Here is a 27,968-nt window from a genome sequence, read left to right on the forward strand (position 1 = left end):
CCATTAACTTCCTTTTAATTGTGTTTTTAACAGCTTTGTGTCCTCCTTTAAAGTCAAGTTGTCGTTTAATGCTCATACTTTTCAATTCAGTTTTTAATGACTGAATCTGGGTGAAGTTATACCACAGATGGACATCCAGGCATGGAGTAGCATTTGGCAGTACTTTGTGATGCTGTTGAGTTGTTTTGCATTATAAAGTATTGGGGGGTTTGAGCTTGACTGATTATTTGGCCCGTCGGTAATATCTACCGATATTGGCATGTCAAGTGAATATCTACATCGGCTAGTTTTATTGCAGATATGAGCCGATATTGTTAGATTTCTTCACTGGCATTTCATTTGAGTATCATTGTATTACACTAGCAGTTCTCTACCTGGCTGTCACCAGCAGAGGGCGCTATATGGATCACAACAAGCATTATCACCCTCCAGAGTGTCAAGCGGTGATGCACGTACAAGTGTTTGATAACTGCATTCGGGCGATCAACGCAATAAAAGTGTATATCTATATCTGTCTCCACAGGTCGAAGATAGATCTAAGGAAAGATATCGACTGATATACCGGAGATATTGGTTGTAAAAAATCCATATCGGTCGGGCCCTAGTTTGTAATTAATTACAAACAATGACACTGACAATAGAGGGGGGGATTCATTGACTTTGGATATTAGGGTTTTCCAGCAGGAAATTTAGGGGAATTCAGTTGAGCTTCTTGGGCGGTATTTTGGATCTTCCATTGCAGCCAGTGGATATCTGGATAACTGGTATAGGAAATCTAGGCCAATACGCCTTGTTTGGCCTCTGCATACAACCACAGTTCAAGCAGTAATTAGTAAATATAAGATGGACTAAGAATGGAAACCTGAACCTTCGCCTTGATCCTTGCCTATTGATTCTGTATTCATAAGCAGATAGCTACTTATAGACACTACCTTGGGACTGATACTGAACCCCAAAATGTGGGTTTGAATGTACATATTGTTTCATGATAATGAAGTGCATGGAATTCAGTGGTTGGTAAATAAGTGATTGTTTAGTGTAAAGTTTATTAAATGGTCAGAACAGTAAAAAAGTGCTTATCTAAGTGTAGCTCATTCATATTCAATAATAGTCTTTTCATGATTATTTCAAGACATGAAATTTCCTAGTCAAACAATGAATGGTGAAGCTTGAAGTTTGGGAGGATTAAAGAGGTAATCTGAATCAGAAACATTTCTTTCTAATGTGTTAAGTTTCAGAAGGGAAAAGTATTACTCTCCAAATGGACCTTGATAGCGACCTTTCATCGATATTGTTATTCCTACCTATTAACCTAAAAGTTCAGCTCTTTTGAAAGTTGCAGCGAGTCAGAAAATGATTTTCCTGACTGTGCGAAACAGTGTAGCCTGCAGGCCTGCAGAGGTGAGCTGAGAGGAGGAGTGTTTATGAGCTCCCCTCTCTCTCCATCTTCTCCAACTCTCTCTGGAGGATGGCATAAAGCTTTAGGCCTCTGATCTCCTCATCACCAATGCCCAGTGGTGAGGGAGGTGGGGAGGTGGTGTGGTGGATGCTTGCGAATCTTAATCAACCCATTTCTCACATTCAATTCATCCCTCTCTCTTTTTTTCTCACTCATTCCCCCCTCTATCCCTCCTCCTATGCCTCTCTCCCATTCCCAAGTCCTCTAATTAGAAATGCTAAAAAAGCAAAAATAAAGCAAAGGAGATGGATAACTAGTTCCCTTGTTGGCATGCTGAGATTTGAGCAGGGCCAGGATGACTTAGGTGAGTTTGCTTTGTGGGAAGGAAGTAGAGATGGTGCGAGGAGAAGGTTAGAGAGGGAGGTCTCTACAGACATTATCACCGTAAGAACCTGAAGCACATATTATATAATGCATGTTGGTTAATACAACACTTTGAAGACACTATGTTCTTTTAATATGCATTACCATCATGAATTTATATGCAACACCCTCTTTATACCGTGTACAATGCCCATTCACAAAGATCCTTCTGGTGATAAACATAAGATGATCACTCAACTAGAGAAACTGTGCATGTATGTGTGTCACCGAACTGTAATTCAACAATACTTAGATAAAAGGTTATTAGGTTGGTAAAGAATTCTAGTAATATATGTCTATATCTGAGATAAAATTAGCCGATAGCGATAGTCATTGAATATGCTAATATCGGCTGATATTATCAGCTGGCCGATTAATCGGTCAGGCTCTAGTATTAATCTTAGAATCCTGTCCAGGCTAAATTTAAAAACTATATATATAAGTGGCTATATGTGAATTGAATTAAACCAGCCTATAGATGAATGCAGGCTGAATCCCTCCAGATTGAGAACACTGCAGAGGCAGACTTTCAAAAGGACTGTGCGGCCTCTTGCCTGTCCCGATGAAACTTGACATTTAAAATACATGTTTTGATGAAGCGATGGGGGTAAATGAGGAGGTGGGTGCACAGAAAAAAAGCATGGAAAGGGTTAAGTGTTTGTGAATGTATCCCACAGCATCAACACTTGCAGCATGGCTTAGCCTCATTAGCATAACGAAATGCAGCCGCTGAGTATCTGACAGCAGGGAGGGAGCGAGGGAATGAGCGGAGAAGAGTGAAGAAAGAGAGAAAGAGAGGGAGGGAGGTATGGAGATGGCGTATAGCAGCAAGAGACAGCATACGGTGAAAAGGAGAGGTGGGATAAATAAAACAAACAAAAAAAACATATACCACGGTTCCTTTTTCGTCCAATGTAAGAGTTAGGAAAATGTTTTACTGATTGCATTGTTGCACAGATCACACTGAGGTGCATCAACATGTTTCAAAAACAACTCTTTCTTTGAGTCGACCTAATACGCATGAATATGATGAGAGTTTTGTTTTTTCTTTGAGCTGTCCTTGATTTCTCCATTCAGGGAGGAAGCTTTGATTTAAATAATAATACTAATAGATTGAATTCACATTTTCTAGGGACCCAAGGACGCTTTACATGGCGGATGGACCAGACAAACAAAAACAACACTGAGACCAATGGAGGACAGAGTTAAGGGAGGTTGTAGGCTGCAGAGAACAGATGGTGTTTGAGAAGTTTTTTTTCAAAGAGTACAAAGATGGGTCATTGCCGATGTCTTGAGGGGAGGATGTTCCAGAGGGTGGGGTCTTTGACACTGAAGGCCTTGTCTCCATATGTGCAGAGTCTGGTGTGTGGTATGGACAGCAGGCCGGTGTTCGAGGACTGGAGGTCTCGGGACATGGTGTTTGGTTGTAGGAGGTAGGAGAGGTACTGAGGGGCAAGTGCACGGAGGGATTTATAAGTGAGGAGGAATACTTTGTATTTGATTCGGGATCTAATTGGGAGCCTCCACTTATGCATTCATGCAATTATTTGTGCTTTGAAACTCTCGCTCTTCATCTTTATGTGGACAAAATTGTGGCCACTCAGCATGAGAATGCAACTATGCACAGAGTAAAGTTGAAAATAGCTTCTCTCCACATTCAGACACAAAACAAGACCTACCTAAAAGGAGCAGGACAATGTTTTTTGGGCGTGTTTGTGCTTGAACATCTTTAGCCCTATATATGCTTTGTGAATTTGATTTTGAAACGAAGCAAATAGCCGGAGCATATGATGCAGTTTTCTGCAATCCATTCTTCGTGGTTCAGGCTCTAAATGTCAGATCTACATGAGACAAAGGGGGATGTTTGTTTATTGTTTATACAGTGTGACAATACATGGACTCAAGGTACCGAAGTAAAAAAAAACTGCACTGAAGAACTATTGGAGTCTATCTCACCACTTTTTGAGGAAACACAGGCTATAGGTCATCTGTACGATACAGTTAAAATAAGCCTGACATGTTCTGCTCTGTTGCATAGGTCAAGTTTTTTGTTTCTTGTATATTTTCATTTTTTCTTGTTGTATTTTGTAGTTTTTTACTCACTCCTTGTCTCTGTCTTTTCTGTCCTGCTCCTGATGTTCCTGCCCTGATAGCCCAACACCTGTATCTCCTTATCTCCTGATTATCTGTGTATTTAATCTCAGTGTATGCATCCAAATTGCTAAGTGCCTACACAATCTTTCAGCAGTCAGTAGACAGTACCTACTATCTGTGCTGTATACTTTTAGTATTTACTTTCAGTAGGCGCACACAGTAGGCAGATATTTGTTCCTACTTCGTCTGATTCATTCAGTATGGAAGTGCCGTTATTAGCGTTACCCGAACCGGCCGCATCCACCCATTTTTTTTGTTTAGCAATATTTAAGAAGAGTAATGCACATATACAGTTAGGTAAACAAAAAACAGCATCACAATGTAAATCACATAAACAACAGATTAAATAATAAAATAACATACAGTACATACAGGAAAGTACAAATGAAAAACAGTAATATACAGAATATAAAGTGAAATAAACCAATAAAGACACACACATAAATATGGAAATCATTAATTGAATAGACGGGGAAAGGTTCTATAATAATGCAGACATTTGTTACATTTTATGTTGTTAATTAAAAGAAGCGATTTCAGTAGGGACTTAAACTCTAGATAAAAAATGGATTCAATTAATCCATGCTCTTTCGTTTTGATTTGGAGGCGTACGTGAAGTGACGTCTCATGTTTAATTTTGCACAGCATTGTGGGTGGTAAAATACAATTAATTTCCTGAAAGGATGCATCCGATCCATACTGCATAAAACCCGGAAGTTAGTATCCATGCTTAAATGTTCAGTATACTGAGGCGGACCCCAAAAAATGCCCACTGAATGACCACGAGGGTTCAGTCTACTGAAACCCCCTACTGAAAAGTACGCACTCCATACTGAACTGTGGCTATTCAGAAAGGGCCCTAGTGTGTGCTCCCTCGTGTTGCCAGTTCCTAGTGTGTTCCTTGTCCGAGCATTCTTTACTATCGCCTTCGTGTGTTTGATCTCTGCCTGTTTTTTGACCCAGCCTTTTTGTCTTCTCTTTTGGATTTGTATGCTGATTACTTTGGACTGCTTAAAACGATTTGCTCTTTCTGTGTCTGCCCTTGAATCCAAAGTGTGCATATCTTTGTGTGAAAAACCTGATTTCCAGGGAATGTGTTGTAAAATTGTTTTGCAGGTTTTACAGATATTTGGTCCATGCCAATAACGATCAGAAAACAAAGCGTAGATGTGAACCAGATTTAAATTAATCAGTTCAACCTTTGCTGTTATATTCGGCCCAGAGGTTGATTTTTGGTTTGTCAGAAAAGGAGTAACAGTATACGAGTCTGAAGAAGATAAGTTCATGAACAACCTTCATCCAGGTCAGACACACTGGGTCAAGTCTGCAGAAAATGGTTCTTATTATGAGCGGAGCCAGATACATTTTTGATCTACAGTTCAAAACATAAACTCTGATTCACTTTCAAATTTCTGCAGCCGCCTTCCCATTAGAAAATAAAACACCAAAGCCAAAGAGCTTCAACACTCAATGCAGCTAAAGCATTCTCTACCATTATAACCAATATTCAACCTCAATAAGATTAACAGAGAAATATTCAAATATCTGCATCTGCTATTTCTTATCCCTCTGACCCGCCCTTCTCTCCCTAAACCTCTCATTGGTCTCCCTCAAAAAGTAATTTTTCTCATTTGTGGCGGAGAGGAAATCTGAGCTTTTTTTGAATGAGCAGTGAGAACAAATACTGTATATCCTCTGGTTTCTCCTTTTAACTTCTTAGTAAATGGTCAAAATGAACCACAACTAACACACACTACACTGTGAGGTTTTGTGATGGAGGAGTTCACGAAGAGCTGGAGGTTCATTCAGCTGCAGATGAACTTTTCTAAAAAAAAACATCTCAGATGGGTTGTAAGGGATATTTGTCACGTCAGTATTGGTATATACTCTGATGGAATAGAAATGCATGATGCCCTTTCCAGGATATATACAATATGTTGTGGCATACAGATGAACCACAAAGAAGCTAGAGGCCGTTTTCTCTGGCCCTCGTCTCAATGCATTTCAGAGGTGTTCTTCATAAAATAGTAAAACTCCAAACCCCGTTGGCTGCCACGAGGTAATGTCAGAATCTGCAGTTCTGTTCTCTGTGGACAATGAGCACAGTGACTGAATGTCAGGCAAACACCAAACTGCAGGAGAGGTCAACTTCAGCCTTTGTCTAGGTCTAGGTGTACAAAATAAGGGGTTTAATATCCCTTTAAAACTAATCTTCAGTTGACTAACAAGAAAAAGTGATCAGTGTGACAAACCTCAGGAAACCCAAGAGTTTGAAGCCCTACCACCAACATTTCTTACTGCTAGCTTGTTGAATAAGGACGCTTGGTCAATACTTCAAAACATGGCAAAGTAAGGTACCACTCTCTAGCACATGTGATGTGCAGGGCTACACATCAAGTTAGCCAAAATAAATATGCAACAAGCAACAAATGGTTGTAAAAGGGATTCAACATTTGTTCAAAGTTCTTTCTTTTTTTTTTAAATGACAGCACTACACACGATATATCTGCAGTAACTTGCTTGTTGGACAACCTTTTCGGTTTCTGAAAAAACATACTTAATTTACTTCAATCATGTTGTGATGAACCTAAACATTTACACGCAGTAAGATGTAAGATGCTAAGGAATAAGAGAGCTCTTTCAATCCTAGCCGAACATTAACACATGGTTTTCTAATTCAGTGTACATACTTTCATAAGAAACATCTTTCGCAGCCACCTTAGAAGAGCCTCACCTCTCAGCCACACTTGGCCTTTTTTTGTCAGAAAGAGAATCCCTCGCTTCAGGGGAGCAGAGACAATGAGCTTGGCTGAAGAAAGAACCGTGAAATATAAAATAAAATTGAGACAAAAAAGAAAAGTTGAGGATGCAGCCAAAGGCAAGGCAGACTCGTTAAAAGGAAACGCATAAGCTTCACTTCATTTTCATTCCATGCTTAAGAAAAGCCATAACTTCCCCCCACCAAACCAAAGATTCTGTACTCCTCTTCTCAGCTCTCTTCAACCGTCTTCTTTATCTTATCCAACCAACTTCAATGCATGATCCAATTATCTAGACATTTGTGTTGAATGGTATGCATTCCTTATTTCTTGATAATAAAAAATGGTATGCAAATAAGAATTTTTGATGTGCATGAATAATGATGTATGCTTTTATGTGTGTGCAAGTGACTGTTGAAACTATTAAACAGGATCTCCATGATATGGAACAGGCCACATCTGCACACAGTGACTGCAGACAATGGCAGATAATATATTCAATAGATACATGAATGCATATTAGCTTCTTTAACGTATGCAACAGATCTTCACGACCGTTGTGTCAAATGTTAGAGCTTAAGTGTTGTTGTGTTTTTTTAGTTTATCTGGGGAAAGAAAGATTTCAGCTGAAGGAGACAAAATATTAAGAAATTCAAATCTGACTGCATGCACCAGATTTAAGTTACAGCTGTGGTTCCCAAACCTTTTTTGCCGGGCCCCCGTTTGGAAGATGAAAAAAAATTGAAGCCCCCCAAAGACTCAGCATACACATCAATATATACTGACATACACTAAATACACTAGGGCCCAACCAATATGGGGTTTTTGGGGCCCGATGTCGATATTGGGGATAAATTGGTGGCGATATTGGTTCTGTCGTCGATCTGTAAAGATAAATATGGATATACACATTTATTGCACTGATCCCTCAAAATGCAGTCATCAAACACTTGTGGAAAAGGTTTCATAGACAAGGTGGTCAATCAACTGGAAAGTAACTGTGCATACGTGCATCACCGCCTGACACTGGTGAGAGTGATAGTGCTTGTTGTAATTCATATAGCACCCTCTGCTGATGGCACAGAACTGCTCGTGTAATAAAATGAAACGCAAATGATATCTGCGCATATCAGAGGTAATTAGCCGATACGGATGGTCACATGATATGCTAATATCGGCCGATATTATCGGGCTCTAAAACACACCGTCAGTCAAAAAATTTGTGACGTTCAGTGAAGATGCATTTTCAGACTAACATTTACCTGGAAGTCCTCTCACAAAGTTCGTAAGTTACAGTCACAGTTTAAAAAAAAAACAGATTTTATTGTTTTTTTTAAGCCTTGCCAGCCTCCCTGTCATACCTCCAGCCCCCTCCCTAGGAGTCCCACACCTCACTTTGAGGATCACTGATCCACAGCAATCAGAGAAGCGGACAACACACATGTATTGTAAAAGTGTATAAAAAAAAAAAATGGAGATGGTAGTCAGACTTTTCAAGGACAAAGCATTCAGAGAGAGTAGATTGATTAACAGTTTTTTGCCGCCTGGGGTCACAGAGATAGATAGTTTCCATCAAGAGTGACGGCCTGACCTTGTCTGAGTGTCGACTCTGACCTACAGAGACGTACAGCCTGGATGATATCACTGACGGAGCAATACACCCTTTCACACACACACACACACACACACACACACACACACACACACACACACACACACACACACACTAGAGGACAACCATCAGAGGAATGATTATAGAGTCCCTCAACATTGACTCTCTGAACAAAGGCAGCAGAGAACACAGAGACGGAGAGGAGGAGGAGGAGGTGGAGAAGAAAAAACTGGGAGCTACATTATTTTCAACACGATGTATTTATCAAGTCAAACAGGGAGTAAGAATGATTCTAATCATGACTACTATGTCTCACATATGCTGGTGCTGCTGCTCTGAATTTATGTATGTGTGTCTAAAGGCTGGGATAGGTGTGTGAGTGCGCCTGCTGCTGCTGCTGTCGGTGGGCTGATAGGGCCTCTAATCGCCTCCGATAACGTGGGACAGCCTGTGACTTTGCCTGTGGCAGGGATCTAAGAGTATGTGTGTTTGTCTGTGTGCTTGATGTAGAGTCACAAATAAAATACTTGTATGTCTTTTGTGTTAAGAGAGAAAAAAAGACTGTGCTCAACATGTTTGGTTTGTGTTACACAAAGAGAAATCATGTTTGTGTGTGTGTGTGTGTGGGAGTCATCCCAATGGCTTAATTACAAAGTGACATACACTCTGGAGAGCCGGTTACTCCTCCGCATGGCTCTAGAATGAACATGTTTGCAGACAAAATGTCAGCAAAGCATGCACCTTTTTCTAAATATTGAGTTAGACCAAAGTCAAACAGTTGCTCTCTTTCCTTAAATCACATGCCCACATATGGCTCAAACATCTCAAGTGGAGAAAATCCTCACTTTTTACGGCATCCGTTCCCAATCTGCACCGTACGATCCCCCCAGCTCATCATGACCATATGCTGAAAGTTTTATTCCCCACTTTATCTCCAATTCCCCATAGAGCTATTTTGCTGAACACAACAAAGTCCTGTTTCTCCGTAGCAGGAGATCTCCCCACGCTCAATCTGTCTGCGTCTTTGATTAATCACATTACTCGAGTGTGTGCTGAGTGTGTGCTGTCTGCTCCACCTCTTTAGGTAGCATTAATAGATGTATACAAAGTGACAGGTCTGAGCAACAACCCCTTGGAGACTCTATGCAGATACAGGAAAATAAGCAGACACACGTTTACCATAGTTTTGCTCATGGAGGAATCACTGGAGTTCATGTACAGACTGAGCAGGTGGTTCAGAGAGCTGGAAACTTCAGCACCATGGACAGCTACAGCTCTTCTCAGAGCAGATGATCACGTCGGACAAACTATTCTGCACTGTGATAGAATTTTGGTGAATGAAAAATCTAAAAGTGTTCCTGTCATGGTCTGTAATAGAGCTGCAACAGTGAATTGATAATTAAAGGTGTTGGTAACTAATGTGGTTGTCCATTTGTTGTGTTACACGATTATTGCGTCACTCTTCGTCAGACTGTTGAGCCGAGTGCTACTTGGTCAGCTTGAGCTGTGTTCATGTGCCGTTTACATAAACTTTACCTTCATGTATTACAATAATGATAAACTGTTGTCGAGAATATATTTGTATTTTTTTTTGTGTTAGTCCAGGGTCTTTTAAAGCTTTTTCATTCAGCAATTGGATTTTTATATTTACGATTTCATTTTAACGGCTCAGGGACGTTCTAGTCACAACCTTTTGTTGTCTGAACATCTGTGTTATGTTTTTGAATAAAGGGCTGGAAATTAAAAAAAAAAAAAAAAAGGTTTTATCAGATTCATGGATTTAAAAAAAAATAAACGTTGGTTGTAGCCCTAGACTTTGACCCATTCATGGTTAACATGGCAAAGCTTTACCTCAGATAAAGATTCAACCAAGAAGAGTTAATCATTTCAAAGACTAAACGACAAACTCTTTAGTGTGGAAGTAGGGAAGGAGTGAAGAAAAGTGTGCGTTACAACAAGACTCCTACACAAACTAATACCATGAGCTGTTAGTTTGACAAAAAGAAGTAAGAATAGCACAGGGCCACTCCCTGTACTCAGTGTGTGTGTGTGTGTGTGTGTGTGTGTGTGTATGATCTTCACACCAGTAACTAAGTAATGTTGCATGTTGCATGCTGAAGTTTTGCACTGAGTTGCATCAGGTTTTACATGCACACATACACACATACACACATACACACACATACACACAGCCCCCACATGCCCTGAACCTAACTCTGCTGATTTCTTGTCGGGGTGTTTTGACGCTTTCTGTCTTACTCCCTCTCTGACTGATCATCCTGTCTCTCAGGTTATCTGCCTGTCGCTCTTTTATTTGTCTCATGTTGCAACCGTTGCTCAGTGTGATGCACGCTTGCACTTTATCTGTCGCTGAATCACAAGTTCAAGAGCATACAATCATCTCAATAGAGTCATCTAAATATCTTTTCAAGCCGACTCCCTGTTGCATTGACATGGAGCCGCCCCCACCCTAAGCTTGTGTCATCTGAAACACAAAAGAGCAGCAGCACCTAATGCATGCAGTATATATTCACTGCCACGCTCCGATCGGTGCTTGCTGTTGGAGGGTTTACTCGAACGATAGCTGCTGCAAAATAATACAGTCTCATCTTCCATTCCCAGAGACAATACACACATGCTCACACAGACATCACACAGACACAAATACACACGCACTGGCATGGATTCCATTAGCGTGATTTACAGTTGATCTTTAGCAGTTGAGAGCTGGGGGGGAAGCCTTTTACTTTCTCATTTGGAGGAGTGAGCCGGCCTCCTCTGTCTGTGGATAGAGAGGAAGATAGTTTGGTCGAGCAAGAACACCAAAGAACATCCTCTAAACACACAGAGAGGGACGATCAGTGACAGCACTCACACACAAACACACACACACACACTTTCAGTGATGCCCCGAACCCTGCCTGATTATCTTGGAATTTATCAAGAAATGAATCACATCATGTTTTTGATATAAATACATGCAATATGAATAAAAACATTGTTTTAAATTAAATGGTTATAAGAACAAATTTGTTATCAGACCGATTTGAAATTTTTGGGGCCGATATCAGGAAGCCAATAGTTACTGGATATGCTTATACCGATATTGTCAACTGGCTGATTAATCAGTCAGGCTTTATTTGTAACACTGGTGGGGGGTTAAAAACACATTTGTTCTTTGATGAACAAGAAGGTGTCATGACTTAAAAGTTTAAGTGGGAGTCTTGAACCTAAAAGCTGAGCACATCATGACAATATTATGATCATTTTAATGGCTTGATAACACGTTCATTAGTGAACAACAATAAGGAAAAGGGAAAGAGTGTTTCCTCTGTGTTTTGACAAGGTCCTTGATGACCTTCAGAAGTTATTGGTGTCATCTTGCATTATGAACACTTTATAGAGCCACAGAGGCAAATCAAGACAGACTGACACAACACTTGCATTCTTTAATTGATCCTCTGGTCTTACAAGATTGCTTTTAATGAGCATGTTTCTGTTCATAATCATTAATAGTTTAGTCTGCCACTGGGACTCTCATGTCCTGAAAAGAATGAAATGACAGTCACCTTGTACTGAATTCCAGAACTAGGAGGATAGTTGTGTAATGGTGCACTGGGGTTTCAAGTAATCTCAACCCAGTTGTCAACACTGAACAAGAGATATCACTTTTTCCCTTAATCATCAATCCACACAAGCCACCTTAAACGGCACACACCTTACAACACGTGCAAACAAGCTTGTATGTACACTGCAAGCTAACGCACACTATGGAATGAGCTTTATCCGTATTGAGTTTCGCCTCACATTGTCTTTTATTTGCTGCTACGGCCGTATCCGTCACTATGGTCTGTCATATTAGTTGGTGTGAATCACGTCCAATCATATCCACTCCTAAATTCACCTGTGTACCGTCATAGGCTGGCCCGAAAACATCCAGTGTCAACCAAAAACAAACCACAACATCCAAATCCATGTAGAGGACGGGGTCTCTGCAGACACCGTCACTACCACACATGTATGGAGGCCCATAAAGGTCACCAGTGCATGCAAAAAAAAGTCTAGGTGATACTTTTATGGAGCGCCTTCTACTGCATCTCAGGAAAAACTACAAAAATGAGTATTTGAAATTTTAAATCTGAGAAAGTGGTTAGAGTTCAAATACGGTCTTTTCCACCACGTTCGATCAGTTTTTTTTTTTTAGAAGCAACATCCCTAGAGCACCAAAAACACGTTTATATGGACAAAAGGTATGTACAGTATGTGTTTTCATTAACTGTGATCAGAAACAGTCTCTGCACCATATGTGTGCAGCTATGAGTGTGAAAGAGAGAAAGTCAAATGAATGCAAAAAGAATAATAGGTGCCTGCAGTACATATATGAAACTCCTTTCCTTTGGCACACACGCACGTGCACACACACACACAGACACACAGACACACACACACACACACACACACACACACACACACACACACACACACACAGCTCAACACCCTCACCACCACCACCACCACCTCACAGACCTCAAATTAATAGGGTTTGGTTCATCTGAGTGTTGTGACCTCAGGCTATATTCAATAGAAGCGTACAGGTTTCATTCTCGCTAATGAAGGAAAGGCTATTTATTTCAAGGTGAGTCAAATAATAAAAAAAAAATATATTTTAAAAAACATGCTGCGTGTTGGAAAATAAATTACACGGAGAGCTGTGAAACTGTCAAGGCCAGCGGCTTCTACACACAGAAAAAAAACACCTCACAGGGAAAAGTTCATTTATTTTATCTGGATGGTATTGTACAGCCAGAAGGGAAACTTGAAAATATTGAAAATAGACTTAAAAGCAAACACTTCAATTGTTCCTCCTCACAAAAGGTAAACTGAGGTGAACCTTGAGTGGCTGCAATGTGGAAAAAGGACGCTGTTGACTAAACACTGACTGCACTGATTTAAGGGGATTGGCCAGTTATGATCAATACCACAACTTTGATGTACAATATCATCCCAAGTGCCATATACTGAGTCAGTGCCCATTATAAAGAGGATTCCCTTCCTTTACAGGCTATTCAAACTGTGAGAGTCTGAGCAGCTCTGACTCAGCCTTCCACTCAAACAGACAATATTAGCGGCACATCAGCCGAGGGGGTATGACAGGGAGAATGAGGGGGCAGTGAAGACATAATCCCCCCCATTCTTATGGCATCACTTTTCTCCTGGGCTGCTTTTTCTAGCTATGAGTTGAGCCGGTTGTCAGTTCCAGACCTGCCTGCCTGGACCGCTTTCAAAAGTCTGGAACTGATGATGTCTTTTGTAGTCAGTCTTCTGATGTAATAACAGGTCCACAGTGTGTTTAAAAGATGTCCCACAGCTGTCAAGTTTCAGCAGCACACACACACACACACACACACACAAAAAATTACATTGATTTGCATTTGTAATGGACCAAAATTAGCAGGCTGGTTCTGCAGAGCCAGGCATTTTTGTTCAATGTTGTATTGCAACAATACAGATTTCCAAACGGCATTTAATTCTTGTTTTAGCTCTTTTTGAAAGTAAGCTATTCAGAAATATACCTACTGGTACAAATAACGTCAGCTGAACCTAAACAATCACAAACACAGTCAATGCAAAGACAGGTATAGATTTAATTTGCACTAGGGAATTCCAACTATGCAAATCACTCAAAACAAATTACACAAATCTGTGTCTTCTTAAGATCACTACGCATTCAACCAAAAATGCCTCCCCATGTTAAAATTCTCCTGACAACCTTGATTCCAACTCAACCCGGGTTGAAATCTCAACCCGCTCCTACTTTGATCCCAAACTTGGTCCAGCTCACACACACACACACACACACACACACAAACACACTCAGAAGTAGAGACAACATGTGGAGAGAGAACAGAGCGACACGTCTCTTCATAAGCTCGACAACTAAACTATTGGCTTATAAATGAGGTATCTCCTCAACCTTTTTTAATGATGTTAAAAGTTATGTTTAGTTTGCATGACAGTGATCGTAACTTCTGATTAAATGAAAGCTCACAGTCTGCTCCATTATTGGTTATGAACAGTCTGTAAATGTGGCCACAGCATTACCAAGATGATACACGGTAGCGGGAATAGTATCATTTTCAACGTGCCTCGCAGAAAAGAGCGTCTGCCCTGAGTCATGCCATGATATCAGTGAAAGCAGCAGTGTCTCCTGAATATCTATATTTTACACGCAAGGAGGACACACAGAATCTGCCGGCACAGCGGTGTGTTCTCTGACTACAGACAGACTTTTATTGTAAAGCAATAGAAACAAGATAACTGGCGGTTTTGGTTTGCATCAAACGACAGACAAGTTGGTCACATGATTGGCATTGCAGGCTGTGATGTGACTATTGCACATGCACTAGTCGCAATTAGGATGATCAACTTTATTGTTCAGCCTAATTATAAGACAAATGGTTGTTGTGAAACCCACTCAAAAACATACATTTTTAAAGTTATTTGCATGTCTCACCTTGAGGCGGGACCAAACCAAGTTTTTGGGAGGGGGTTTCAAACAAGTCAGCTATTGCAATAAAATAATTCTGAAATCAGCCAGATTTCAGCCAATATGGGACTTGATAAAAATAAAAACAGTGAATCTGCAACTAACTAACTGCTCTACATCCTGGTCCCGCGTTTCACCAGTGGTCACCCCCGAGTAGCTGATGTCCCTGGAGAATGTGTTTAAACTGACCAATTATTTGAAGGATGAATATTTGCAAGACGTGTTTAACAAAATTGAAGAAAAAAACACAATTGATAAAACAGAGTTACCGGATGCAAAGATTTCCTTCACGTTACACGGACAGCTCCATTCCAATGGACTCTTAATATGATGGTGTGAAAACGCTTGATTATCTATTTCATAGTTCCTTCACATATTGAAGCCACAAACCCCACACAATGGACCTAAGAGATAAATACCTACATTTTGTTGTCTGCCTGCCAGAAAAGCCTCCCATTAGAACCATACCTCAGTCGTCTCTGTGTGACAAAAAGCACTCCCCTCCTTGAAAGAAAAAGCCCGTTAGAGATTACAAGCAACAATCCATCCAGTGATTATTTCAGACAGAAACCCCGACCATCAGATCACTCAGACGTGGATAGAATTCAGGGGACTGAACCTACGAGTACCAAAACATCCTTAATACAGAGTTGGTTTCATTTCAAGTCTTCTAAGAGGCCGAAAGCCTGAAAAAAAAAAAAAAAACGACGTGTCCACCCATACATTACAGCCAGTTTGGTGGAAACATGATGGGGCCTGAATTCTGCTCAGGATTGGAGGATGTGTATGTGCTCTGGCTTCTTACAGACTGTTGCTTAGGAATTAAGTTTCAAACATAGCATTATGAAACATGCTAACTTTCAAATATGAAATTAAAGACTTCAAGTTCTGTCAAACTTCAGCAAATCCTGTATGTGGCCTTAACTGAAAGATGGAAAAAGGTCTTTGGTAGAAACATGTGGCAATTTCAGCTAAATTTGTTCCATGTCGATACATCCAAGAAACAATGATCCTCGTTATGAGGATAACAACATTTACCTTTTGGGTTGTAAATAAGTACATAAACATACAAGTTGTGACGATCGTCACTGTCCTGATACTCAGAGAATCAGGGGTATCATTAAAAAAAAGAAGTCAGCTTTAGCATCTTTAGACTGGAAATCGCCCGAGGTCTCACAGTGTCCTACGACAGCATCTGGTAAAAGCAGAGTGTGACGTGTTTCAGCTCATCAAGCCACCTCCTCGGTAAAAAAAAAAAAAAAAAAAAAAAAAAAGAACTGCTTTGATTTGCAAGCAAATTATTTAGTACTGCTGTAGATTCGAGCTGAAGCACTATTAAAGCACAATGACTTTGATAACAGCAGTGTGAAGGGTGAACTGTGATGTACATCTGGCCCCTGTAGAGCCAGGCTAAAGTGAAGCACTTTTCATCCATTACACAGCGATTTGTAGAGGTTGTATTAGTGGTATGAAGTAGAAAAAGAAGAAGGAATGTTTACTACTTACAATAAGATGTTTGCAAAGTAGACCAGACGTCTGAATGTGTCTTCAGGTATGTCAGCCTGTGGAGAAACAACAAAGACATACAATATTTAAATGTTTACTCTACTTCAATGCAAAGACTTTTGAAAGGCAAAATAGAAAATTAAGCGTATGCAAGTGCTGGAAAGATTTTTATTCTGGTGTTTTACTTCATCTGTAGATATTAATATAAAAATGTATTCATATATAAAGTGGTTTTTGGGGGCGTCAGGGGCCTAGCAGTTAGGTCACGCCTTATGTACGGAAACTGTAGTCCTCCAAGCGGGCAGCCCAGTTTCAAGTCCGACCTGAGGCTTCTTTCACGCATTTCATTCCCCATTCTCTCTCTCTCTCTCTCCACGATGTCCTACTCTCTCCACTGTTCACTCTAACAAAGGCATGAATGCCCAAAAAAGAAATCTTTAGCAAAGCAAAGTAAACCATCTTTTACTGTATTGGTTACGTCCCAATCTCTAGCCAATTGCTAAAACAGAATGTTTTTATCCATGTCAATTCAGTGAGGAGCATCTGACATGATGCAGCGCAACACAAAATACAAATGTTTGCATACGAATAGGATAGGGTCTAACTTGAGACCATGTGATTCTGTACAGCTTTTAAACACACTCTGAAGCTGTTAGGAAAAGCAGTTAACGAGCACCAGTCATGGGTTCAAATAAAGCTTTGGCCCTTTGCTGCATGTCATCCCCCACTCTCTTCTCAACATTTCCAGTCTCTTTCCAGCTATCCTATTTAATAAAGGCAAAAAGGCCAAATATACAACTTGGAAAAAAAATGCAATCATGAGACCAGAATTGTGGGTTATAGTTGAGATTTCTAAATGAATTAAGGGACTAAAAACTGTACAAAATGATTAAAGATAAGACTGTGTTTACTGAATTCCCAGTTGGGAAATTTACATGTTAAATTAAAGCTCACATATTACGCAAAATATGCTTTACCATGTTTTTCTAACACTAACATGTGCCCCTAGCCTGTACTGTTTGCCCCTTCTCCCTTTCTGTTCTGCAGCCCAGGTGAAGCCACTAATTGAATAACGAGGTACACCTGGCCTCAGAGCTTAAAAGGCCAATGCTGGCTGCAGGAAAAAAGAGGCATTTGGAGTTGTGACTACTGGGACGCTCAGTTAGGGAGTGTCTGTTGTGTTTTGTAAAATGACTTTCTAACTTGATCTTTGTTATCATTAAGTTGAAGTAATTGTAATAAATCTCTTTGTTTTGACTTTTGTGAAGGTGTTTAGTGTCTTTTAATGGGTCAATGTGTGGTTTGTTGTTAGCCCCATAGGGCCGCCTTATGGTGGGGCCTAACAATAGGCATGATACAAAAACAGATCAGAATGGATTTCTAATAAGAAACTTCACCGACATGTTTTGCTGAGCTTTGAGACTCATTTAAACTTGTTGAAAATGTTGATAATATGTGACCTTTGGGGTCAGACTGGGTTTGTTCCTAGATGCACAATAGCAGATTTTCACCTCAAGAACTGACTGCCCAAACCAAAGAAAATACTTTGTTTGGTCTAAGATACTTCCAAGAATTAAGAACTGAACTTTGAGCTGCCTATCTGAATGGAGATCAGTCCTTCAAATGGGTCTAATTGGTTGGAACACTGAGGGATGGGTGGAGGGTGAGAGGGAGCGATGTCTTTTGTTTTTCTTTGAGAGACTGGTGCTACAGTAAAGTGCGACATCTGCGGGACATCTACTCTGAAAGCTATCTATTATACCACCTTTAAATGATAAACCAAGGTTTTTGGATCCTTTAAAAAAAAAAAAAAAAGAGAGGAATAAACAAAACACGGGGAAATTTGAAATACACCACTCAAACACAGCCTCAAACAAACAAACTCTTCTCAGTTTGTTAGAATTAAAACACGGGTCTGTTCTTCACAAGGTGTTTGTAGCTCTACCGGCAGCTATACTTGAAACTGAAGTGGAGTCTATAGATAGTTGGATCAGTGTGGAGCCAGCCAGCAGGCCAGACAGATGGTGTTTCATTGCAAAACAATTTCCACTAAACAGATACAGACAGCTACAGCATCGGCTGGCAGCCGCTCGCTCTCTACCCTGCTCTCCCTTAAACCTGAGCAATTAAAATATTTCTCCCTCAATAACAGGGGAGAGGGGAGAAAAATACTGGAGATGCAACTCTCGCTGGTTAAACGTATCATGCCAAACTATGTTTCCATGGTAACTGTGGACCACAGAGGCAGTACAGAGGAAAGGGAAGTAAGCTGAGAAAAAAAAATACGCAAGATGCTGCAGGGACAGATCAGTGGGACTGTCCTTATTTCAACTCCGACTACTTCTGCTCTCCAAACTCTAACTGCATGTGTGTGTGTGTGCGTTTATTTGTAAGATGTGTTTATGTGTGTGTCCCTAAGGCTTTACAGTCAATGACCTGAGGACCAAAGCCACAGCAACAGAATCTGCAACAACAAATAAATAGGTAGATAATCAAGAAGACCACACTGCAAACCTCCCGATCCCATTACACTGAACAAACTCCAACTCCCATGGGCCTCTGGTGTATGTGTGTACATACATGAGCATGTATTTGTGTTTCATACAGCCTGTCCCCACGGACTGAACAGAGGCAGCTCTTTATTTGTCCTCGACAGTGAAAGAGAAGCACAGTAAACACGGGGACTGTAAAGTTGATTTAGTGGACTCTGCGTCCCTGTAAACATCTTCACTGGATGTTGTTGGATGTGACGATGGGCTGCGTGTATGAGATTTGCAGCACATGTTATTTGCCTTGGTCTCTGATGTTAATTATGCTTTTGATTGGAGCTGCTAATTAGGATAGTCAATCATTCTGGCCTTTTGTTTTCTCTCCCTTGCTTTTCTTTCTTCCAATCCATCTCTCTCTCTCTCTCTCTCTCTCTCTCTCTCTCTCTCTCTCTCTCTCTCTGTTTAGTTTAGGGTTTAGTGCTAGTGTGTGTAAATTTAGGCAACAACACATCTTAGGTATACTTAGGGAAAAAAAGTTGGATCAGTACAAATATGATCGTTGAAGACTTTTTTTAATGAAAGTTAATCAATGTTAAATAACGAACATCCTCTATGTCTCAATATTATAAATGTTAATGTGAATCCACTTCAATTGATACAATTAGCGCCATCAGTCCTCCCCATTTTATCTTCATCATAGTTGTAAATGTTGATAATAGAATGATCATGGGACACAGATGACCTAGCGGTTAGGTCGCATTAACAGGACCATGAGGGTGGATGTTAAGAGTTTATATTTCCCTGTTAATGGTGTACTAAGGAAAATGAGGGATGCAAAGCAGAGACTTGAAATACAGCTACCAGCAGATTTTAGAAACGAGGAGGTGTAGTGTAAGTAGCATGTTAGCATCATCTTTACTGCTCTCCGATTACAAAGGATGCATTCAAGGACTTTATTAAGGTCACTGATTATGGTGACATGAGTAAGACCGAAAAAAAAAATAAAGAATTAAAGTAGAACAATATGTTTCAGGACACCCAGGCAGCCTGTGACAACACCTATGTGGTTTAAAATAGAAGCACATATGTTCATGCTGGCGGCTCCAGTTTCTTAATCCATCTGACTTCATGGTAGTGATGTCACTGGGCTGTTAGATATTAACTTTTACATGTAAGGGCAGACAGTGTCAAAGAAAGATTGCCTACAAAGATGGACAAATACATAACTTGTAAGAAACCTGTGAGCTCCAGGCACAGAGATTAGTTGTCATTCAGCTCCCTGCAGAGAGTACAGACAAAACTTTTACACTCAACAGTTGTCGCACATTAATAATCCATCAACGAGATAGTTGATGAGCGCGATGCTTTCTGGCAACCCTCTGTCAAATCACGGATGTCGAGTTGTCCTAGACTGCACCAGCAGGGACAGTGAACTGTAACTTTGTTCACTGTGATGGATTACTTTCTCAAGCAAGCTTTCCAGTTTCTGCATGTTGATTTCCATATCGTACTGAAATGAACTGAAACCAATGTCTGCCTGGAAGGAAGGAAATCAATCATAAAAACTCCTGCTTAGCTTTGAAGAATGGCCAGCAGTAATGCACTCGACATTATTTATAGTTAATTGGCTCAAACATGCAAAAACCACTGTCATGGTTCTGTAAGTTTACGATTTCTTTTCCTGTGAGTATCTAAAGTCCGGCCATGAGAGCCCGGGAAGCAGGGGTGAGATATTTCTGCCTGATACGGTCTGATAACACATGAAAGATGTTCTAAACAATGGTTATGAGCCATGACGCTTGTACACAGTGTACCAAAAGTATGCAAACATTCCTTAAACAAAGTCATTTCTCTGCCAACTCAAATGAACATGTGAATCTTGTGTCTTCAATATAAAACTGATGCAGTTCAGCCCTAAGTGTCCTGAGGGCATAAACAACCTCTGGTCAGTTGTTTTATTTGTCTCTGCTCTCAGTTGAAAACAGGTTAACTTTGAAAAAACAACCACACTTGTCAAAGTCACTTCTACCTCACAGAACAATCAAAATCAAGTATGTGTTCTAATACTGTATTAGCTTTGTGAACTACCATGGCGATGGAGAAACTATTATGACTTGTCTTTTGGAGGGTACAATTTCCAAGTCGAGAGCAAAGACTGTAAATATGAATGGATGAAGCCCGAGTGACATCACCCATCTGTGTTACGGCAGAGAGCTCCATCAGCTGCCATGCTGGAAATCTTGTCTCAGCCTAACTTTCAGTCAACCTAACTTTAAGTCAACCTAACAACAGGCTGAGAACTGGAGCTGAGGAGGGTTTTAAGCCTTGTGACAAACAGTCACATTGCAGCGGCTTGTCAATCAGTTCAGCTTTGCTGGTGGCGCAGTGGTTAGTGCGCGCGCCCCATGTATGGAGGCTGTAGTTTCAATCCAACTTGTGGCTCCTTTCCCGCATGTCATTCCCCACTCTCTCTCTCCGTGATTTCCAACTCTATCCACTGTCCTATCTCTCCAATAAAGGCCCAACAAAGCCACAAAATAAATCTTTACAAAATCAGTTCAGCTGCGCAACTAACTATGGATAACATATATAATTCATAAAATCAGAACGGATGCTTTTTTCTTTTTTTTAAATCATACAGTGTGTGCCCATGAGAGACAATAACTAATCAGACCAATATGGTCTTTGTACCAGTCTGTAAACATGTTTCTAAAAACAGCTCTTTTGTCTGTGGTGTGTTTGTGACTTCCGGGCCTCTTGAAACCAGCCTCAAGCAGACACTCGACGAACTATTAATTATCTGCAGATTAAGAAAAGTTACTGAATTCCCAAAATGGAACTAATTTTCAGTAACAGCAGCCCTAATCTACTTCTTCATCCTTCCCCATCCAGTTGTCAATAAATCATTGTTTTTTGTATATTTAGACATTTAGATTCTCTACATTTGGTTCATGTCTAGATCTAAAATCATACATCTTTCAATTTGGACAGTTCTTATAATACATTTTTTTTTTTAAATTGCTTCATGACATTGGACTGCAAATCATTAAAAAAAAAAAAAAAAAAATCAATCAAAAAATGGCAAATCAACTATGTGACATTTTGAGGTGTGCACTGTGTCCTGTGGGAGCGGGTTCTACACAGCCGCTCGGCCCCTGTCACACTGTGATTTATTGAAATATTTCCTTGACCAAATGAACAAACAAGGCTGGTCGTGTTTCCACTCTGCAGCAGCCTGTGAATAACGAACACACTGGGGGAATCCATGCACAGCGCCACCCTGACACAACTCTTATGGATATTAATATTTTATTTTCTTGTCACTCTATATTTATTTACCAATGTTCCGGCTCACTCTCCCCACAGTATTGAGACAATCCATCCTGTCAGATTTGCCCGGTTAAACAGGGACTGGGTGTGGGTGTGGGTGTTGGGTGTTGGGTGTTGGGGGGTGGGGGGCTGGAGGATACAGCAGGAGAGTGTTTTGAGAAGGTAATGAGAGTGTTGTGAGAATGTTATTAGGGGCTGTAAGAGGCCCGCTGAGGCGTGAGGGCAATGCTGCACTTTGAAAAACCACTTAGACGCCACTCGTGACCTGGAAGTGAAAGCAATCTGTGATCTATCTCATCCAACCTTTCTTTGGACTCTCATCTCTTCTGCTCCCCGTCTTTCCTCCTCCTGCCTGTGTTCTCATTTAGATCCCAACACAAAACTTTTAAACATTCACAGCCAGCAAGTGGGTATGTTTGTGACGTCATTCCCAAACACGCCCACCCCTAATGCTGAGTTTTGTTTTAAGACCGTTTAAACTCAGCTGGGTACCACTGTGTTTTTATTGTAGAAACATCCTAATGTTTGTACCATTACGAAAAGCTCCTGATCCTTCTCCTCCACCTGCATGCTCTACCCAGCCCCAACCTATAGACTGGCATTCAAGGGCATGGTATAAGTGATGTGACACATTGGTTCCTGAAGAGGCTTTTTATAACCTAAGGATGGCAGTCGCCATCTTGGAAATTCTATCTCAACCTCACTTTTGATTTATATAGAAACAGGCAAAGATGTAGAGAAGAGGCAGGCCTTAAGCCTCCTGGAAAACAGCTATGACACACCCACCTGTCAGTCAACTCAACCACACCCCTAATTATGCAAATGTCTAAATATCTCCAGGGCTTTAAAAGTCAAAACAGATGAGTTACAATAAATTTCACCTCTTGTTAAGTGTGAACCAATAAATAAATTATCTATTGGTACAGGGTTCTTTTAAACCAGGATGTACATGTTTATTTCTGCTGTAAAAAACAAAAAAAGGCATTTAAAAACATGGACCTAATTGACATTCCTTGGATTTTGCAGCCTGCCTCAAGTGGACTCTCAAGGAACTGCAGTTTTTTGCACATCAGGCAAAACGGCAAAGGGGCTTAGTTTGTACATATTTCATATTTCAGTTGAATCTAAACACAACGTTCGGAGCTGATTCTCAGAAGTTCGTATGATAAAATGTGGCACATCCAATTGAGTCCCACTTCCTGTACCTGAGATTTAAAGGTAGGGCTTAGAGCTAAACAGGGAAAAGGCCTTTCCATCTACTTTGTCAAGGGTAGTGAATTACAGTAATAACATAAGGTTGGAAGAGATCGAAAAGGTCAGCCAATCAGAAAGAAAGGCTGTCAGTTTCACACTAGAAATGCATTCAAAAATTCTGCTCGATCAAAGAGCAAGACTGGGCCAGATTTATTCAAAATAATCTATTTAATGTCAGTTGATGTAAAAATCTCATGAAGTGATTTTATTAAGGATAACTCTAGACATCTACTCCTGACCTACAACAGTCAGAATTTTCTTCAAGGCAACAACAAGGGTTTGTCAGTGTAGAAAATTAGCTCTAGGTGTGCACTGGAGGTCTCCAACGAGGCTCTTTGCACACTTTATCTCTGTGACAGTTCAACCTAAACTGGAAAACTTCCAGAGAGGAGGGAGGAGGGAGAGCAGAGGAGAGTGAAACAGAGGTAGGCAGAAAAAGACTTTTAATGGGCTCCTTCAAATTGAAAAGAATTCACCCCTGGATGTGGGAATCCAATTCCTTCCAATCCAATGGGATTGGCATTGAGCAGGGTAAATAAGGATGGATTGTTTGTCCGTTAGCTGGCTGTGCCGTGAATTGGCCTTTCAAATGTAAAGTGACAGATCCCCCCCTACCCAGCCTACTCACACACACACACACACACACACACACTTCTCTTTAAGTCAGCTTCTCTTGTTCACCTCCCTCCCTCGCTCTCCACAGTTTCTGTCTCTATCACACAAAACCAAGACAACTACTCCTAATGAGGAAGCTAAAGTCACCTACACACATTCACGACTACCCACCCACAACTCCTTCCACACATACACACACAGCAACACATACACCCAGACTAAATCCCACTATCATGTGATTTGTGGCAGAAAACTCGACTTTGCTTCTCCACACAAGAAGAAATAACATTGGGTGAGAAAAGGGGCAACTTTTCTGTCATGATGCAACTTAGTGTAACCTCCCGGCCATTTCTCAGAGCACAGAGAAAGTAAAGGGCTATTTCAACAGTGATAACGATGATGAGAAGGGGGCCTAATAAAAAGAGACAGATCACAAGACGGGGAGGAGAGCTGAGAGAAGAGGACAAGAAAAGGTTACCAACAGGGGGCAGGGAAAAGAAAGTGAGAACTATTATGAATACAGAACTGCATGAAAAGGCGGAAGGACATAAAGAGGCGCAAACTTAAAGGTAGAACTGTGGAATTAATGATCTGTGACTTGAAACACATAACAGCAGGTGGTAGCTGGATGTTATTCAGCTGAACTCTTCGACAAGTCTGCTAAAACTAAATTCAAGGCAGAGACTGATGTCATTAACTTCAGCCTGAAGCTGAGCTCTGCATCCAATGAAACGTGCATGCACATAAAGATGCGTAAAAGGCCCTGTGGTTGACCTCCTCGGTACAACAGGCTGTATATTCATGTCGACAACTAACCTCAACCTCCTCCCGTTGTACAAAAAAAGGAAGCCAAAATACCCCTGAGACAGGATGGTGCTGACATATTTCACATTTGGAGCTACACTGAGCAGCAGGGATCGGCTGGAAGAGCCGCCGTATTGACGTAACACCACTTCCGCAAACAAAAACACGCATTTAACTTACTGATGAAATGGCAGAGACCCCTGAGGTCGGCACATTGCGCAGCAGAACTGATTACTGTGTGAGTATGAAGCAGACACTCAGGGTTATGTGAAGTCTATGACTCTTCGATTTGGTTTATATGACGTCTCCTCTCACAATTTCTCAACTGTGCACAGTGCCGTAGGAGTCGTTTTAAGAAAAACATGGTTTATTCTCAATATCAGGGAAAAGAACTACACTACCCACGATCATAAGAGAGTCACAGTGACATCTCTGTTTGGTGTAGTTCGCCGTTACCATGACAACGTTTGGCCCCTCACTCCCTTGTGCAAATCAGGCTAGCTATTTAGTTATCTAACGCCGAATGTACTCTAAACCTTGTTACAGTGAATGTAAATTCTATATTCACACAACACAAACACCAGGATAGTGCAACACTTTTATTAAAACTCTAAACACTATAACAACGACAAAAGTGACATTTAAGAAGAAGGGATATCATTTGCAATGTGTTGTGGGATAGTTACTTGACGGCGAAAAAAAAAATGTACAGTCTTGGACCTTAGCTTTTTTTCTCTGTTTTTCAATGTCATTTTTGCGCCGAATCAAATGCATTGTAGTCACGAGTACTGGGGTAGCTGGTTTTCTTTGTTCCAGGCTTCTATCTTTTAATAGAAGGATTTTGTGAAATGTCAAGGAGGGATTTGAATGGGGAAATGTATTTCCAGACACAGAGCCACTGAAAAACCGGCGGCCGCTGTTGAGCTCTATTGCATTGCGAACTAGCGTTTGTAGGTGGGTGGGATTGTTGCAGAATTATGCAGACCCACCAAAGCACAAGTATGTACTGTTAAAAACTGCATAGACTTAACCGGTATGGGAACAAATGAAATCTCCCATGCACTTTGTTATACACATGCCAAAAACCCTCATGCACTTTTGACATCACAAAGAAAATACTAAAACACAGTTCAACAAGTCATAACAAGTCATTAAATAGCTGAACACAGAAAACGTACGTAATAAAGTAGGTCTACGTTATAACCGGGATTGTATTGGTGGTTGGAAACCCAGCAGCAGCTAGTGTGCAGCCAGCCTGCAGAAGCAAGTTCAGAGATCTTCAGAGGGCACATCCAAGCACACCATTCAACCTTACAGTTACCAATAAACTGTCCGTTCATCTTGTTAATATCACAACATTGTCTAAGAAAGTCTTTACTTACTCAGAAACTCCGCAGAAATATAGTTTTCTTCCGTGCACACAATATTCTCCATATGCTAGCAACTACCTTAGCTAGTTAGCATTAGCTCGTAATGTGGTCGCAGTATTAAACTTATTAACGTGAATGAACTGGAGTCAAACAGCCCATTTTTTAGCGCATGAAGTCAACTTCAGAAAACCCCGCCTACTTAAACCGAGCGTTTCTTTCTCCAGTTCTCTGCATCTCCGTCGTGCCACTCTGCCGTACCGCCCCTGTACACCTGATGAGTGACACCTGTCAAAACCCCGTAAACAACTCTCACCGGTGCATGACAGGTTCAAGGACAACTCGAAAATGACAACTTTTTTTTTACTCCACAAATATTTTTTCTAGCTGAAATGTATGGAGCCGCTGAAGTCCCGAAAAGTAAAAAAAAAAAAAAAAAGTGCGCACAAGATGAGTGTCAATAAGTAAGGTTTGCCTAAGCAATTCAGTCAAATACTTTTCAAAGAACCCGTTTTCTAGCCTATAAGCTATAGAATTGTACTGTAACTTACTTTATTAACATGTACACATACAAACATGTGAACATCGTTTTTTCCATTTTTCTGCAGTCTGTTAAAGCAGCAACTTATTTTTTATAATATTCTAAGGTATAGCCTATGTTGTTATAACATTTTATTTATGTTGCGTTATCTCCATAAGGCTGAACTGAACTATTTGCAGAGGCAAGTTCATTCCAAATTAACTTTTGAGATAATTATAATTATCTTGTGCGGACAAGATGTTTTTTTTTTTTTTACTTTTGGGACTTCAGGTGCTCTGTAATGTGACAGTGGGATAAAGAAGATAGTTTTGAACTGGTTTCACCAAAAAAGTATGTATTTTAAGCCTTTAAAGGCAAATGAGGAAAATGTTATAAAATGTATAGTGACACAGGATATACTAGACTGCAAAAAATAATGGAAGCTGAAGCCTGAGTGACATCACCCATCTGTCACTGCAGGGGGCCTTGGAGTCCCATTGCCGGCTGTCGCCATGCTGGAGCTTTCTGTCTCACCCATAACTTTCAGTCAACCAAAAACCTTAGTTACGTCCACCCCCATCCCCCCAGGCTGAAACATTTTAATCTTGCCGTAAAAACTAGCTTTATCTACCTTTTTTTGAATGGGTGACTTATGCTGCCTCAAGCAGACACTCGAAAAACTGCGAGATTTTTCACTTCTGCATCAGCTTTATTTTTCAACACCAGAGGTTGCTGCTTGGGTAGGCCTACCACTAAAAGTCAATGTCAGTTTGTCCTTTCATGTACTTCTATGGGCGATTGATTGGTTTAATCTGGAAAATGTAAGTAACTGAAATCTTGAAAGCTTTATCAGCTGCTTCTTACCAGTCTAGTTTACAATCCCCTGCCTATGTCCACCCTGATGTCCTTCACCTATCTTTCTGTCACAGGAAACGTGACATCATCGAGGTGCTGTGGTCCAAGATTAGGGCCTTACTATCACCTCACGTCCAACACACCAACACATAACATATTTAGTTGCTCAGCAGAGGCCCAAGATTGACTGAGCAGCTAACAGGATGAGAGCGGTGGGTGATGGCTGCCTGATGATCCATGATAGCACCGAGCGAGAGTGAGAGAGCAACACTGACAAAGACGCAAAGAGAGACTCAGAGACAGAGACAGGACACCACGTCTCGGCAGCTACCAT

The 27,968-nt window shown here is 40.7% G+C and overlaps 1 protein-coding gene across 3 annotated transcripts in view; it reads right to left on the reverse strand.

Annotated features, from left to right (window-relative positions):
- The window catches only part of LOC109988579 (RNA binding protein fox-1 homolog 3), a 542,301-nt gene that overhangs the window by 357,177 nt on the left and 157,156 nt on the right, over positions 1 to 27,968 (reverse strand). For all 3 annotated transcript variants that reach the window (XM_065949245.1, XM_065949247.1, XM_065949244.1), the window contains exon 3: positions 16,401 to 16,456. The gene's annotated coding sequence lies outside the window, so the exon portion shown is untranslated. The remainder of the gene's footprint in view (positions 1 to 16,400; positions 16,457 to 27,968) is intronic.

This window comes from Labrus bergylta, chromosome 21, assembly GCF_963930695.1.
Source record: "Labrus bergylta chromosome 21, fLabBer1.1, whole genome shotgun sequence".
Lineage (NCBI taxonomy): Eukaryota > Metazoa > Chordata > Actinopteri > Labriformes > Labridae > Labrus > Labrus bergylta.